This window comes from Urocitellus parryii, chromosome 2 (genome assembly GCF_045843805.1).
Source record: "Urocitellus parryii isolate mUroPar1 chromosome 2, mUroPar1.hap1, whole genome shotgun sequence".
Classification (NCBI taxonomy): domain Eukaryota; kingdom Metazoa; phylum Chordata; class Mammalia; order Rodentia; family Sciuridae; genus Urocitellus; species Urocitellus parryii.
In genome coordinates this window covers 78,991,552-79,007,232 of record NC_135532.1, presented here as the reverse complement: position 1 = coordinate 79,007,232, position 15,681 = coordinate 78,991,552, and positions in this window count along the sequence as shown.

Below are 15,681 nucleotides of genomic sequence, written 5' to 3'. Positions count from 1 at the left end.
CCCTTTTTCTTACATCTCCCCCTTTGCAGGGGTAGGGGGAACTATAAGACAATATGTATATGCAAATATATACATACATATGAATATATACATACACACATTTATGTGTAAGATAAATATGTAAGATTATATGTTTGTATGTATAATTCACACTTGCCTAACTTGGCAGGAATTTTCTCTTTTCATGAGTGAAGCTAACATAGTGTCTAGAGTCACAAAACCAAAAGCAGATACTCTAATATTTATTTATTCCTAGACTATTGATTGGCAACTTGTGGTATATGTGTAGGACCATCCCAGACTCTTCCTCTAAAAGCTTTCAACCTGGCTGGAGAGAAAAGACACATCCTATTAAGTTAGAATATTAACAAAGGGCATATTGAAACCAGCCCATGGTCCAGCACTGGGCAGCTAGGTGGGGTGGATCAGACCTGAAGGCATCAGAGGAGCTGAGGAACAAATGAATTGCAAGCAACATAATAATTGATATTTCTCAAAGGGCTCAAGTGGAAGTGGATTTTGAAGGTTGGGTAAACTGAGGAGTGGGCAGTGGACTGGTTCCTGCAAAGAAGCCAAGGTCGGAGTGGGAATGAACAAGTTGCTGATCAGACAGCTTCCATCAGGGAGTGAAGTCATTGAGCTTTATCCTCTTATCTTGGGGAGCTCTTGAGAATGATAGTTGCATGATGATAGTTGCATGATGGAAACAGCATTTTTTTTTTTTTTTGTGAGGGAATGGTGAGAGCATTTATAGTAAAACACAAGAGCTCTTCTGACTCTCCTTCTGACATAGCTGGGACTGAAACTGTTCCATCTGTGTGCTGCTTCCTGTCAGTAGATTTGTACAGAATTCGAATGGCTGCTCTGCGATAGGAACTTTAATACCCCAATTATTCTGAGAATATTTCAGATATAATTTATCTGCTCTATCAAGACTCTTTGAGATGAAACTGGGAAAGGGCAGATGATGGTTACCAATCTAAGTTTAGATAGCACTTTTTCTTCCACGCCTCCAATAAATGTATATTTATTTGGTGATTCCAGGATGAACTGAGCTGTTCCAAGAACCATGTGGTACAGGTAGTTTCTGCAGTGAAAGAATGTCGAAAGAGATGTGACCTACCTTACCCACAAGGATTAGCTTCAATCTAATAGCAAAACAAGACTGTCATTTGTGTGTGTGTGTGCATGTGTGTATGTGTGTGTATGCTCATGTGAGTGTGTTAGTTACTGGGGATTGAACCCAGGGGTGTTCTATCACTGAGCTATATACCCAGCATTATTTATTTATTTATTTACTTTGAAGCAGGGTCTTGCTAAGTTACCCAGGCTGGCCTTGAATTTGTGATCCTTCTGCCTCAGTCTTTCAAGTGGCTGGGATTACAGGCCTGTGCCATGTGTCACTGTCATTCTTAAGTGATGATCTAAGTTAACAAAAGTAGAATTTGAAATCTTAGCTCTTTTTGCAGTGATGCTAAGCTGTGTCTATACCCTCAAATGTTCACGGCTGACCTGTCCCTTGTGAGATGTCAGGCTCACAAGGGTACCTTAGAAGAATGACCTTAGCTTTTTAAAGGGTCAGAATTCTGTAACAGCCAGGCATTGATGATGATTACTTCATTGTCTTGGCCACCTCTATCTTTTTGATGTACTTTAAATCATCATCTGTGATAATCCAACATCTGAAGTCAACATGGAATATGTTGGTCTAACTCTATGAACATATCTATCTGGAAATTAGTAATTGAAAATATAAAAAGTTCACTCTTCAAACAAGTGGAGTAAAAAAATAGAAAAATCCCACATCTTTGGTGTTATTTACTCAGGGTAGGGCTTAGTTTTTGCTGATCCCGAAGGGTGCAGAGAGAGAACCATACCTTCACATGGTGAAAAATTAAAAATTTATCTCAAGACTTCAATAATTTTGTGTACAAAGTGGAAATGAAAAACAAGTCAAGGAAATGAGAAACACTGTTGTCAAGAGACAGCTGTGAGGGAAGTAGCAGCTGCCTGGCTGTAAATCCTACTGGGAAATCTACCTGAGAGGTAGTGGGTGGAGGAGGCCCTTCACACAGGTGGGGTGTGCTGGACCTGCTTCCAATGTGGATCTGGGAGTTGGGGAGGCCGGAAGTGGGAAAGGCCCAGCTAAAACCACAGAACACCTTGTCTGAGTCCATGCAAGAGAAAACATTTTGTACATTTATGGGTGACCTTATTGTGGCTGCCAAAATGTCCCCTTAGGAAATATAGCTGAAGCACAATGTGTGTTCATCAACAAGCAGCTCAAGAAACAGGGAGAGTCAGAAAAGCAGGACAAACTGCATTTGTATGGAGCAGTGCTAACTGCAGGTATAGGAAGAGAAGTGAGATTTAAACATGAAAGCTTCCTCGATGATAAGATACTAAAGTACTTTGCTGAGGTTCTTTGCAGTGTTTTCTTAGATAAAAATTTATATTAAAAGGTAAGATAGCTGGATTTAAATCATCCCTGCAAAGATGGTAGAAAATAGATTCAATTGCAATAGTGCCCATCATGGAAGACTCATTCCAGGGTCTCATTGAGACCATTTATCATCTCAGGTCTAATGGCTCAGCTTCCAGGCACCAAGGATTTATCCAAGAGCTTTCTTAGCTTCTGCCCTGGCCTTTCTACTTAATCTCATTTCTCTTTCCTTCCTTTTAGGATGATTGATAAAACACAATGTACCCTGCTTAAGTTGCATTTCAGATAAACAAATGATTTTTTTGCCTGTCTCACATATTGCATGGGCACACTTATGTGGATTATTAAAAAAATTATACATTGCTTAACTGAAATGCATAGATAACTGGGTGTCTGGTATTTTTATTTGCTGACTCCAGCCACCCTCCTCCCTCTAGATGCTTTAGGCATGAGTCCTTCACTGCCTGTCCATTTGATGGCACATCTGGGGACATTGCCTAAGCTCTATTAGTCTGCTCATTGTTAGGCCAACTAAAAAAAAGGCACATTTCAAAATTTGTTTTTTTACTGTGCCATTCCTTCTCAAGAGCCACATGAACCAGTTTAGCGTAAGACTATCACTTTGATAAGTGTGGAAGTAAGGTGTTTTTTTTTTTTTTTAAATCAATAATCACTTTAGACAGAAAATTCTTACCACCTATTCAGAGATTCTTGTGTCTTGGAACTGTGTTGTGGGAATTCAGTGGCATCTTGAAGCTAGTGTCCAGTTCTTAGAGGTTACCAGCAGAGGGCGCACATTTTACAATGTCACTCTGGATTCAGGTGACCAGATGAGATCATGGCCCAGTGAGGCCACCTAGAATCAGTCAGTCACAAAGCATTTATAGACTACCCTCAGATTCACAACCAAGAGGCAAATATTTCCTTTCTGACTGAGCAAAGGACAACTTAAGTGAAAGACATGTCCCAAATAAGCAAGCAAACAAGACAACAAGAAAAAATATCGAGAACAACCAAATACTCCAACAACAATTAGCACAAATTAACAACAAACTAGAAGATCTAAAAGAAAAACCAAATTGTGATTGTTTCCCTTCTCCTAGGGTTAGAAGGGTTTGGAAATATGTTTAACCTCCCTAGACTTGCTTCTTCTCTGAGTAGCAGCCTTACTATCTGCCTTCTCCTAAGAGCTAAGCCATCACTATCTTGATTCTATGATTCTCTGCCTACTTCATTTCATTCATTCCTTTGTCTCCCAGGTTGTGTGTCCTTCGAGAACACATCTGATATTTACTTTTCTTTTTGCAGTGCTAGGGATGGAACCCAGGACCTTATGCATACTAGACAACTGTTTTACCACTGAGCTACACTCCATAGCCTCTAAAACCATTTTTAGGTTCCTCAGAGGCATAGCCACATTAGTTGACATGTAGTAGATGCCTCTACATCTCATTCTCCTTGGATAAATTTAAAATTTTTTTTTTCTTTTTGTGATGCTGGGGATTGAATTCAGGACTTAGCACGTGGTAGACAAGTGTTCTACCACTGAGATATATCCTTAACCCTAAACAAACAAACAAACAAACAAACAAACAAAAAAACCCCACACCAATTATTTAAAAGGAGAGCCCAAGCAGGGCACGGTGGTATAGCACTTGGGAGACTGAGGCAGGAGAACCATTTGAGCCCAGACCAGCCTGGGCAACATAGCAAAATTCTGTATCGAAATATATATTGAAAAATAAATAAAGCCCATAATTCTCCATATAACCTTTGATTGCAGTAGTTAACTTTTGTAACTAGGAAAGACTTCCTTATGAGCAACTGAAAACACTTGTTTTGCATCTGGAAAACTGTCTAGTTGTGGAGATTCCTGATGAAATAGAAAAACTATAGTTTAAATTTGTTTGTGAAGCTTAAAAGACATATCTAACCAGCTTAGGTGAGAGATTTTTTTAAAAAATATATTTTTAGTTGCAGTTGGATACATTATTCTTATTTTATTTATTTTTATATGGTGCTGAGGATTGAGCCCAAATCAACCAAATGTTGTTCCAAGTCAACATTTTTCTGTAGGATGAATCTACTACTGTTTATGAAAATCTTTCTACAAATATTAGTGACACCTATAAATAGAAACCAGATATTAGCACATAATGGAACATGTAGTAGGTGCCTCTACATCTCACTCTTCTTGGATAAATTTTTTAAAAATTGAAAAATTTTTAAATTAAAAAAAAAATCCTAGTGCTAGGCAGGCATTCTACCACTGAGCTACAACCCTAGACCTTAGGTGAGAGATTAATGTTCTCTTTATGAAAGATGCTGAATTGGGAATCTGTAGATTCAAGTCCTTGTTTTTCTGTTTGCTTACAATTTATTGGGGCAAGATATTTTGCTTTTCTTTGGCTTTAGACATGTTAGGATTGAGATATCAGTGGTTTCCAAATTCTACTCTTTGAAGAATATCCAAGGAAGCTTTAAAACTCCAGATTCATAAATCCTATACCCAAATAATTCTGGGATAACTCCTGAAAGCTTGTTTCTATAAACCTCCTCAAGTGATTCATATGAAGCAGTGGGCTTGAGAATCATGGACCATATCACTGGTACCTAGCATGCCTGTGTGGATATACCTGGACCATCTCTCTGGGCTGGTACAGTTTAGAGCTGAGGTTTAACCCTTTCCCTTATAGTTCCCTCAGGGTTTGTTCTAAGGTTGAGATACTAGATGCTCTTTAAGATTCTTTCTGGGGCTGGAGGGTATAGCATAATACCTAGCATAGTGAGGTCCTGGTTCTATTTCCAGCGTCATCACAAACAAAACAACAACAACAACAACAACAACAACAAAAACCCTTGTAGCTCTAACTCTTGCTGGTCTGAGAACTCTTGCTTTACACTTCACTTTGCCTTTCTAAGTACTTCCCATGATAGTTTTATTGCATTTAATTAAAATGGGGTGCTCTGCTCTTGTAGCTCATATTTGTGGACGAAGGGGCAAATGTCTCATAGTAGCCCCCTGAAAAAAGACCTCTCTTGTTCATAGAAAAAAGGGATTGTGGGAATGTAGATGAGGTAGTACAGCTAATTCCACTTCCAGAGACCACATGAGTGGGGTACATATCTCACCGATGGTGAGTTAGTATGTTCCATTATGTGCTGGTATCTGGTTTCTATTTATAGGTGTCACTGATATTTGTAGAAAGATTTTCATAAACAGTAGTAGATTCATCCTACAGCAATATGTTGATTTGGAATGACCACCAAATTAATCATAGTTCTGATTATTTGTGTGTTTTTATATCTAACTGGTGAGTATATGTTTCATGAAACAGTGAGGGAACATATTGCTAGCATGCAGAGCCTCCAGTTGGAGCCTATGTTATTTCCAGCACAAGCATTCTGAGCTGTCTGGGCATCTTTGGTCAACTGAGGGACAGGCAAAATGAAAGGCAGTCAGTGAAGGCATCTGCTTGCATAGAAGGTGCCACATATGCCAGGGTTGATCAGAAGAAAACCATAGTTTCTGGAAGGACAGGCAGTGTATGGTCATGCCATTTGTCTCATGGCCCAGCACATGGGTGCATCTCTGGCAGGAGGATACTAATAGTAAAAGCTCTCAAATGTCAAAAAGAGCTCTGAAGGCCCTGAGGTTTTGGTACCCGCAGTCTCTGAGCATCAGTGGTTACAGTGCCTGATAGAAGCCCAAGGTGTTCAACAGGAACTTGCAGGAAGTGGTGGCAAGTCCTGATGTCTGGTGGATGTGAAATGAGTATGACCAGGGCTGTAGCAGAGAAGAGGAAGGAGAGAAACTGGACCATTTCTGATATTTGGAGCTACTGGGGGTCCTGAGGCACCAGGGTTCTGAATCAGCAGAAGGGAATGAAGCCAAAAGCACCTAGCCTACATCCACATAGTCAGTTTCCAATCCCAGAGACCCGGTCTTGGGTCCAGACACCCGTGGTCTCTAGATTTTCCAGTTTAGTTCAGTGAATCCTGTGCTTTGTGAGTTGTTATCTACCCCTGTGTGGTGTGTTATTTGACTTGATGCTGTCATCAGAGTCGGCAAGCTGGCTCTGCTGCAGAGACACAGCATTGCTCCTGCAGTGAGTGAAGGAAGAACTGTGGAGCCTGAGAATCCAGACCATCATAGACGGCTTAGAGCTCCAATACCACACAGCAGGTCTCATGAAATGCCTGTGGATTCTTCTCAGCACTGTAGTGGTGACTTAGAGGCATATTTATTCAGATCCAGATTTGAATGTGAACATTTGGGGCTATGCCCTGGAACCACCCACTTCCCAAGAAGCTTGGCTTGGCATTGGTTGGGAAACAGGTCTTTTGCCAGGACCTCAATCCACTGTGTCTCAGCATGCCATATGGAAATGAAAATGCTCGTCTTCGTTTAGTCATTCCACCTTACCTGTGATGTAACCTTTTGGCCTTCATGAAATTCTAGCCTTTAGCATGCAGTTTGGAGCCAAACACATCTGGATGTTGCTGTGAAATCATAATTTTTTAAAAGATAGTATTAATGACCCTACCTCCATAATGGGGGTTAAGAGATATGATGAAGGCCTCTGAGGAAGAGGAAACTTTGCTGCAGACTGCCTCCACTCTACACCAAATCGCTAACTCTGGCCTGCTCTGCTGATTTGGTACGTGCTGTCCCCGTATTGTGTGAGTCAATTCTTTAAAATAAATCTCTTTCTCCTTTTTCTTTCTCTGTCAACATCCTATTGGTTTTGGGTCTGTGAAAAACTCTAATATAAGCTTGTTAAACCCTTTAAGCCCAGCAAACTTCATGGGGAACTTCTAGCAAAAGGAGAAAGAAATTATGTTAGGCAGGTATGATGGTGCAGGCTTGCTGTCTCAACTAATCTGGAGGCTAAGGTGGGAGGATTAGTTGAGCTCATGAGTTTGAGACCAGCCTGGGCAACATAGTGAAACCCTAGCTAAAAAAAAATCTGTAAGAATCTTAGGATCTTGCCTTTTGGGATGAAGTTTTATATAAAAAAGCTATTGATGACAGTCCAGATATTATCATCAGACTTCTCTCTCTCTCTCTCTCTCTCTCTCTCTCTCTCTCTCTCTCTCCTTCTAGTACTGGGAATAGAATGCTTGAGTTATATCTCCAGCGCTTTTTATTTATTTTGAGATGGGTCTTGCCAAGTTGCCCAGGTTAATCTGGAACTTGGAATGCTCCTGCCTCAGCCTCCTGAGTCGCTGGGATGACTGCTCCATTTTCATAGATCAGATTTCCTCATGATTAGTTCTGAAGCCACTTTACTCACACTGGGGTATTGAGTTAGTGTAGTTAGCAGATAATGAACTATCAATTCCAGTAAGAGAAGCATCAATCAGGAGCTCTGGTTTTGATTTATTTCAGAGGTTGCAGGAAATGGCACGGACCACAGAATGGTGATTTCTTTGAGGGTTCCACTTACGAGTAGTTTCTCCAAATGTTTGCCATGGAATCTTAGTCTTGCAACATGACCATAAGTACAATACATTTACCAATGTTTTATACTATAGATTTATCTTCCTCCTTTCCATGCTTTCTAATGTATATTGATACTGCCACTATAGAAAAACAAGATAGTGGTTCCTCAAAAAATTAAAAATAGAGCTATCATATGTCCAGCCATCCCATATTATGTACAAAAGATACGAAATCAGTTTATTAAAAAAGACATCTACACTTCCATGTTTATTGCAGACTAGTCACAATAGCCAAGATACAGAATCAAACCTAAGTGTTTATCAACTGATGAATGGACAAAAAAATATGGTGTACTCCCCCACCCCCCAACACACACAATGGAATACTATTCAGCAATAGTAGTTCCAGTACTTGGGAGGCTGAGGTAGGAGTATTACTTTATCTCAGGAATTTGAAGCCAGCCTTCAAAAAAAAAAAAATGCTAGTCACAGTGGCACTCATCTGTTATCCCAGCTACAAGGGGACTGAGGCAGGAGGATTGAAAGTTCAAGGCCGGTCTTGGCAACTTAGCAAGATCCCATCTCAAAAAATAAAAAAGGGTGGGGAGTATAGTTCATTGGTAGAGCACTCCTGGGTTCAATCCCCAGTACCAGAAAAAAAAAAAGAAGGGCTGAAGCTTCTCTGAAGAAGGAATAATTCTATCTGTGACCGTAGGCTTGACCCACATCTCCAAGTTCCAGCTGTTTGTCTTAACAGCCTGCAGCTTGCCTTGCCAGCCCACGAATTTATGTCAGCCAATTCCTGGCTCTCAGTCTCTTATGTATCTCCTATTGCTTCTGTTTCTCTGGCTGGAGTCTGACTGATACAGTTGCTACAAGTGCTTTCTAGATTGGAAGAAGGAAATTCAATGGAGCTAAGTGGTTTTCACAATATCATAGAGCAAGTGACAACACAAGGACAAAATCCAGAACAAAATAACCTGGAGTTATTTTTGGTATGTAGCCTGTACTTCATTCTCTTGACTCTTGACATAAAGGATTTACTCTTTTGACTCTGGGCTTAAAGGAAGGAAAGATTTGTTGAATGTTCTCTGTAAAGTTCCACAAAAGTTTTATGAGGGTTGACAGAAGGAAGAAGCCTTCCTTGGAAATGCTAGGCAACTATTTACCTTTCCCCTCTCCCTTCACAATCTAAAAATAGAACAGGTTCTTTTTATAAACTTCTTGGGAAACAAATTAATTTTATTGCTACTTACTGAAAAAGTGTAGTGCTGATGAACTGGAATCAAGGGCATTCAGTAGGTAGCTATACCAAGTACAGGATGCTGGATGGGCAGTGTCCCAAGGAGAAGTGGGAGAAAAGCTCTCCAGGTGAAATGGCACTTAGACCTGAGTGAACTCACTTCTCGTCACATAGTCATGAAGGACAGTTTTTATTTTTTCTTAGTGCTAGAGATGGAACCCAGGGTTTCATGCATGTTAGACAACTTCTCTCCACTGAGCTATACCTTCAGCCCACTTCTGGTCTCATAGTCAGGTAGGACTGTTAGACCCCACAGCTGAAGTATCCAGCTGGATTGAACATTGCAAGATAGGAAAGAGGAGGCTGGAGAGTAGAACTTTCGTATAGGTAGCATTCTATATCTGAAAACCTAGAAAAACCTGATCAACTAACTCTAGAGACAGGGAGATACATTGGAAAAATCTTGAAAAGTTCCTTCCAATAAAAACAATGAGTTGGGAGACAATGATAGCAGAATAGCGTGAAGCATCATTTCTCTTAGCTTGGCTACCCAGAACTCAAATAGCAGGAATATTTGGTTTTCCCTGGAAAAATCCTGAGACTGGAATGGCAGTCTGCCCTAGCTAAATCATAGACTGCTTGACTCATTAATTGGATTAAAAAAAAACAAAACAAAACAAAACCCCTTTCCACTGGAGTTTATCAATTGTCCTCTATCCAGGAGCCATCTTGTGACTACAGCATGGAGGAGCCTATGGAAACTAAAGCCCAGATCTGTGAGTTTGCAGCAAGGTTTGTGTAGGCTTGCCTGAGCCTAGTAATCCTGTGGAAAATCAAAAACTGGGAGCATTTTGCCCAGGGGACCACAAGTTAGAAAGGCTGGAGAGAGCCAAGCTCTCCCTAGTGCACAAGTACTGACATAGGGACAGTGTCTTAGAATAATAAACCTTTCTATCAAAAAAAAAAAAAAAAGAGTGATGAGGTATGAGTTCATCCTTCCAGTTTGGAGTAATGGCTCCTCCGAAACCAGATAAAACTTCTGAGTATAAGGAGGGAGAGAATATAGCCCAAATATATTTACTTAGAATTAAACTTTGTATTTTCCTTATGAGCTCAGCATATCCCTAAAATAGAATTTTAATTTGTTTTCCCATAAAGTCTGTGCAAATATGGATTATATATAGGTTAGAAAATTGTATCATAAAGGTCAGAAGTGTATGATGTATGAATTACACATATGATTCAGAATCCTTATGTAATCCCTCATTTAGGGACAAAAAACCAGGAATGACTGGAATTAATTTCTTTTTTCACTCATTACTTTCTTTTCAGTGCTGGGGATTGAACCTAGGCCTTCATGTATGCCAGGCAAGCAGTTGTTTTTTAGAAAAATTAAAGAAAAACATAAAAGTAATAGAGCACTATATAAAATAAACATGAAAGTATCTACCACCAACCTAACCCCCACTTTATTCTCAGAAATTGTCGCCACGATAGCTGGCTTTGGAATATTGTCACAGAGATTGGTCCCAGCTATGATGTTTGTGACTCAGATTACGTGTCTCCATCCCTGAATATTTATTGAGCATCAATAGTGATAACATATTGGGGGTGAGACTCAGACCACAAGCTTGGATAAGAAATAGAATGTTTTTCCTAAGTTTAATTTTTATTTCAAAACCCATTGGCCAGGTGGTAGAATGTCGGTGTTGGGATGTTGGGGGTCACACTAACCTTCCCTATTGTTGAGGCTGGGCAGAGGGACTTGAGAGGTTCAAGATGTTTGGGGAGAGGCCTCTCTTTTCCTGGAGTATTTTGTCCTTTTGGAGGGACAAAGCTGCTGTTGGTTTGACATAGGGAAAGAAAAATATTAACTTCAGGACATCACGTATTTAGGATTTGGTGGGGGAGGCATCTGGGGAGGATAGGGCTGACTGACACCCTTGCCCTACGGAACTGTCTGGTGTGAGTGTGGTGAAGTTCAGCCTTGGCTGTGAATGACACAGACCTACATTTTAGTCCTTCCCTCTTCACTGCTAAGCCAGCACAATCTTTTTTTTTTTTCTTTTTTTTTATTGGTTGTTCAAAACCTTACAAAACTCTTGACATATCATATTTCAAACATTAGTTTCAAGTGAGTTATGAACTCCCATTTTTACCCCAAATACAGATTGCAGAATCACATCGGTTACACATTCACATTTTTACATAATGCCATACTAGTGACTGTTGTATTCTGCTACCTTTCCTATCCTCTACTATCCCCCTCCCCCCATCTTCTCTTTCTATCCCATCTACTGTAATTCATTAAGCTTTGGGATAGAAACTACAGATGATCCTGTTGGGAGGAAGAAGATGATGTGGCAGAAAAAGAGAGTTTGAGAAATATACAAACCGAAAAGAAAAACTTGAGCAACAGCCTCTTTTGCTTTGAGACTTCCCATTTGAGGTGGAAATTGGCTAATACGGGAGTCAGGTGACAGAGTTGAATCCGTAGTCCGTCTGTGGCTTGCCTTTGGTTTATTTGATAAACAAGCTTATCATTTATAAATAATAAAATTTCCCCACTTATTTTCAATCTTAACATTTTTTTGGTTTAATTTTAGTTTTTTTTTCCTTCTTTTTTTTTTTTAACATATGAGGTTAGTCTCTACTCTTCTGTGGAATAGTGTGGTGAGAGCAGGCACCTTTGTCCTTCTAGTGTTTCCCAATTAAGTTTGATGCTTTTGGTAGATGCCCTATATCAGGTGAAGAAGATTCTTTTTTTATTCCACATTTACTAAGCACTTTTTAAAAAGTAACTTATCTATTTAAAAGTAAATTCAACAAATAGAACCTATTATCTTACAAATAAGGAACAGTTGTTGAATTTTAATTATTTTTTGCATGTATATGAGATAATAATGTGGCCTTTTTTTGGTGTGGTGCTGGGGATTGAATCCAGGACCTTGTGCACGTGAGACAAGCACTCTACCAACTGAGCTATATCCCCAGCCAATAATGTGGCCTTATGATTATTTGATTATTTTTTAGAATAATTTTAGAGAAATTGAGGCAATAGCATATCGCAGAGAGTTCTTATATATCCCTTCCCCCAACATATGCTTTCCCCTACTATTAACATCTAACGTTAGTGTGGTATATTTGTTGCAATTAATAAACTGATATTAAAAACATTATTCATTAAAGCCCATAGTTTATTTTGATTTCCTAAGTTTTCCCTAATATCCTTTTTCGTTCCAACATCCCATGCAGGATAGATGCCATGTTACATTTAATTGTTAAGTACTTCCCCTTGGCTCCTCTCAAAAGTGACAGTTTCTTAGATTTTCCTTTTTTTAAAAAAATTTTGAAACAAGGTCTTGCTAAATTGCTGAGGTAGTCTTGTATTTGTGATCCTTCTGCCTCAGCCTCCTGAGTAGCTAGAATGACCTTGGCATTTTAAAGAATATTGACCAGGTATTTTGTAGAATGTCTCCCAATTAGCATTTTTTTCTTCATTATTACACTGGAGTTATGAGTTTTGGGAAAGCAGATCATGGAGGTGCAATATCATTCTCATCACATCTTATCAAGAGTATATACTATTAGGGAATGGGGATATTGCTCAGTGGTGGAGCGAATGTTTAGCATGCACAAGGACCTGAGTTCAATCTATACCACTGGTGGGGAAAACAGCACATATTATTCATAGGACTTATCACTATCAATATTGATCTTGAACATGTGGCTGAGCTAGTGTTTCACAGTTTTCTTCACTGGAAAGTTGTTTTCTTCACCCAACTCCCCAATTCATACTGCACCCTGTGCAGCCCACAATTAAGGAGTGGGAAGTTATATTTTATTTTCTTGAGGGTGAGATAGCTACATAAATTATTTGGGATTCTGCATGAGAGATTTGCCTATTTTCCTCATTTTTTCATTATTACCTTATATTTTTTGTTTTGTTTCTGTTTTATGATACTGAGGATTAAACCTAGGGCCACGTGCATGCTAGGCAAGTACTCAACCATTGAGCTACAACCCACTTCTTTTTAGGTGGGATATTTTTGAATATTGAGTCAGTTTTTTCTGTTCTTCCTATTTATTCTTTGGTAAATTTCGATGTTATATTTTACTGGGAATTTTTGTTTCATCAAAGATTATGAAAATTTACTGACTTTAAGTTTGTGCTATTATGATCTTAAAAACCCTACTGAAGGCTGGGCGAGGTGGTACACGCCTGTAATCAATCCCAGCTCTCCAGAGGCTGAAGTAGGAGGATCCCAAGTTCAAAATCAGCCTTAGCAAAAGTGTGGTCCTAAGTAACTTAGTGAGACCCTGTCTCTAAGTAAAATACAAAAAATAGCAGAGTGAGGGGATGTGGCTCAGTGGTCAAGTGCCCTTGAGTTCAATCCCTGGTACCCGCTACTCCCCCCCAAAAGCCCCCCCCTCAAAAAAACTCTACTGAATATGTGAATGTGCCACCCTTCTCATTCTAAACTTGCAATTTTTCTTTTTCTGATCAGTCTTACAGGGAGTTGTCTAGTTTAATCGTCTTGGTGAAGAATGAACTTTGATTTGGTCTATTCTTTCTATTATTTCTATATTTTACATTTCATTACTTCTTACTTTAATCTATATTATTTTCTTCATCCTACTTTGTTTGGGTTTGTTTCCTTGGTTTAGGTTGCCCTTTTCCTAGTTTTTTTTTGTGTTTATTTTTTATCTTTCATATATTTATATAAATGCATATAAAGTATAAATTCCCTCTTCATCTCCCACTAGGCATGTTTCGTGAATTTTTAAAAAAAATGTAGATTTGTTTTTGTTGTTGTTAAGTTAGAAATATTCACAGGCGGGTGATGCAGAGGGATCATAAGTTCAAAGCCAGCCTGAGCAACTTGGTAAGATCCTATCTCCAAATAAATAAATAAATAAGAAAGTAGCTTATTGGTAGAGTGCTTGCCTAGCATTCATTTTTTAAATTTTTTTTAAGTTGTTGATGGACTTTTATTTAATTGATTAATTTATATGCAGTTCTGAGAATCAAACCCAGTGTCTCCCACATGCTAGGCAAGCACTCCTACTGAGCCACAATCCCAGCCCCTTGTCTAGAATTCTTAAGGGCTGGGGTTCTATCCCCAGTATGTATGTGTATGTGTGTGTGTGTATATATATATATATATACACACACAGACATATGTATATATATGTGTGTATATATATATATATATATATATATAAAATAAAAACTGTTATTGTGTTTTTCTTTTGATCCTCTGATACCAAAACCATCTTGTTAAACTGAAATAAATCTGATATAGACTGTCTCTATGCTTGGTGATATAGTTTGGCCCACAACAAAAATCCTCCATACATTTTTTTTATAATATTTTTTTATAACTTTATTTATTTTTATGTGGTGCTGAGATTTGAACCCATGTCCTTGCACATGCTAGGCAAGCGTTCTACCACTGAGCTACAACCCCAGCCCCCTCCATACATTTTTAACTCTACCCTGACTTGATATGTAAAAAAAATCATACCCTTACCTAAGAGTATACTTTTATAACTTAGCAATGGAGTCTCAGCCAATCACAGGCTGCCAACTGATCAGGCCATGTCTATTCAAGGAAAATGCTAACTGAAGCCAATCAAGTTGTTCTCTATGTCCCTTAGGTTTTTTTCTGTCTATAAATATAACCTGCATGCTGGTGGGGTGGGGCATTCTGAACTATCTTTGGTTCAGGGTGTTGCCTAAGTTTAGAACTAACTTTGTAAAATTTAGCTGGTCTTATTTTTTTCTATTAATAGCATTTATTATTGATTTCTAATTTAAAGATATCAAGTACAGACATTATGATTTGTAGATATTAATTTTTTTAAACTAGGTAGAGACTTTGTGACCCAATATATAACGAGTTTTTCTAAAAGTTTGTATGTCTGAAAACAATGGATATGTCCCAATTTTGCAGGATGTTTCTATATACATTATTAGATTAGCCCAGAGATTTCCAAACTTTATCTGTCACCGCATACTTAGTGTCTAAGTAATTATTTTTGTAGCACTCCTAGACTAAAAGAAATATCTAATGAATCTGTTAGATCCCAGTGACTTAATAAATATTTGTGTCCAAAGAATTTGAAAAATAATGCACATAATTGAAAGAAAAATATTTTTAACTTCTTAATCATGATTGCTTATGAACTGGCTGGGTGTACCTGTTGGGCACTGCACAACTTTTCAAACTTTAGAAGCAAATTGGATGCTACTGCCAGTCTTATCTTTATTCCATTTTGATATCCCTCTGGCAATTGCTTTTTATCACAACTGCTAAAAACCCAATCACAAAGACTTCACAAAGTCAAGGAAAGAGAGTAGTAATCTAATGTTGAAATTGTGAACTCCCTCAGACTAGTAGCTTCTTGCATAGTGCCTGACTAGATGTTACATGTTGCTATTTCCGAAGAAACTTGTAGCCACCTACAGTGTCTCTGTGACTCTACTTCAGCATTCTGGGGTGTCTCAGTGCAGAGTCTGGAAATCATGGGATTAGGCTCATGTTGT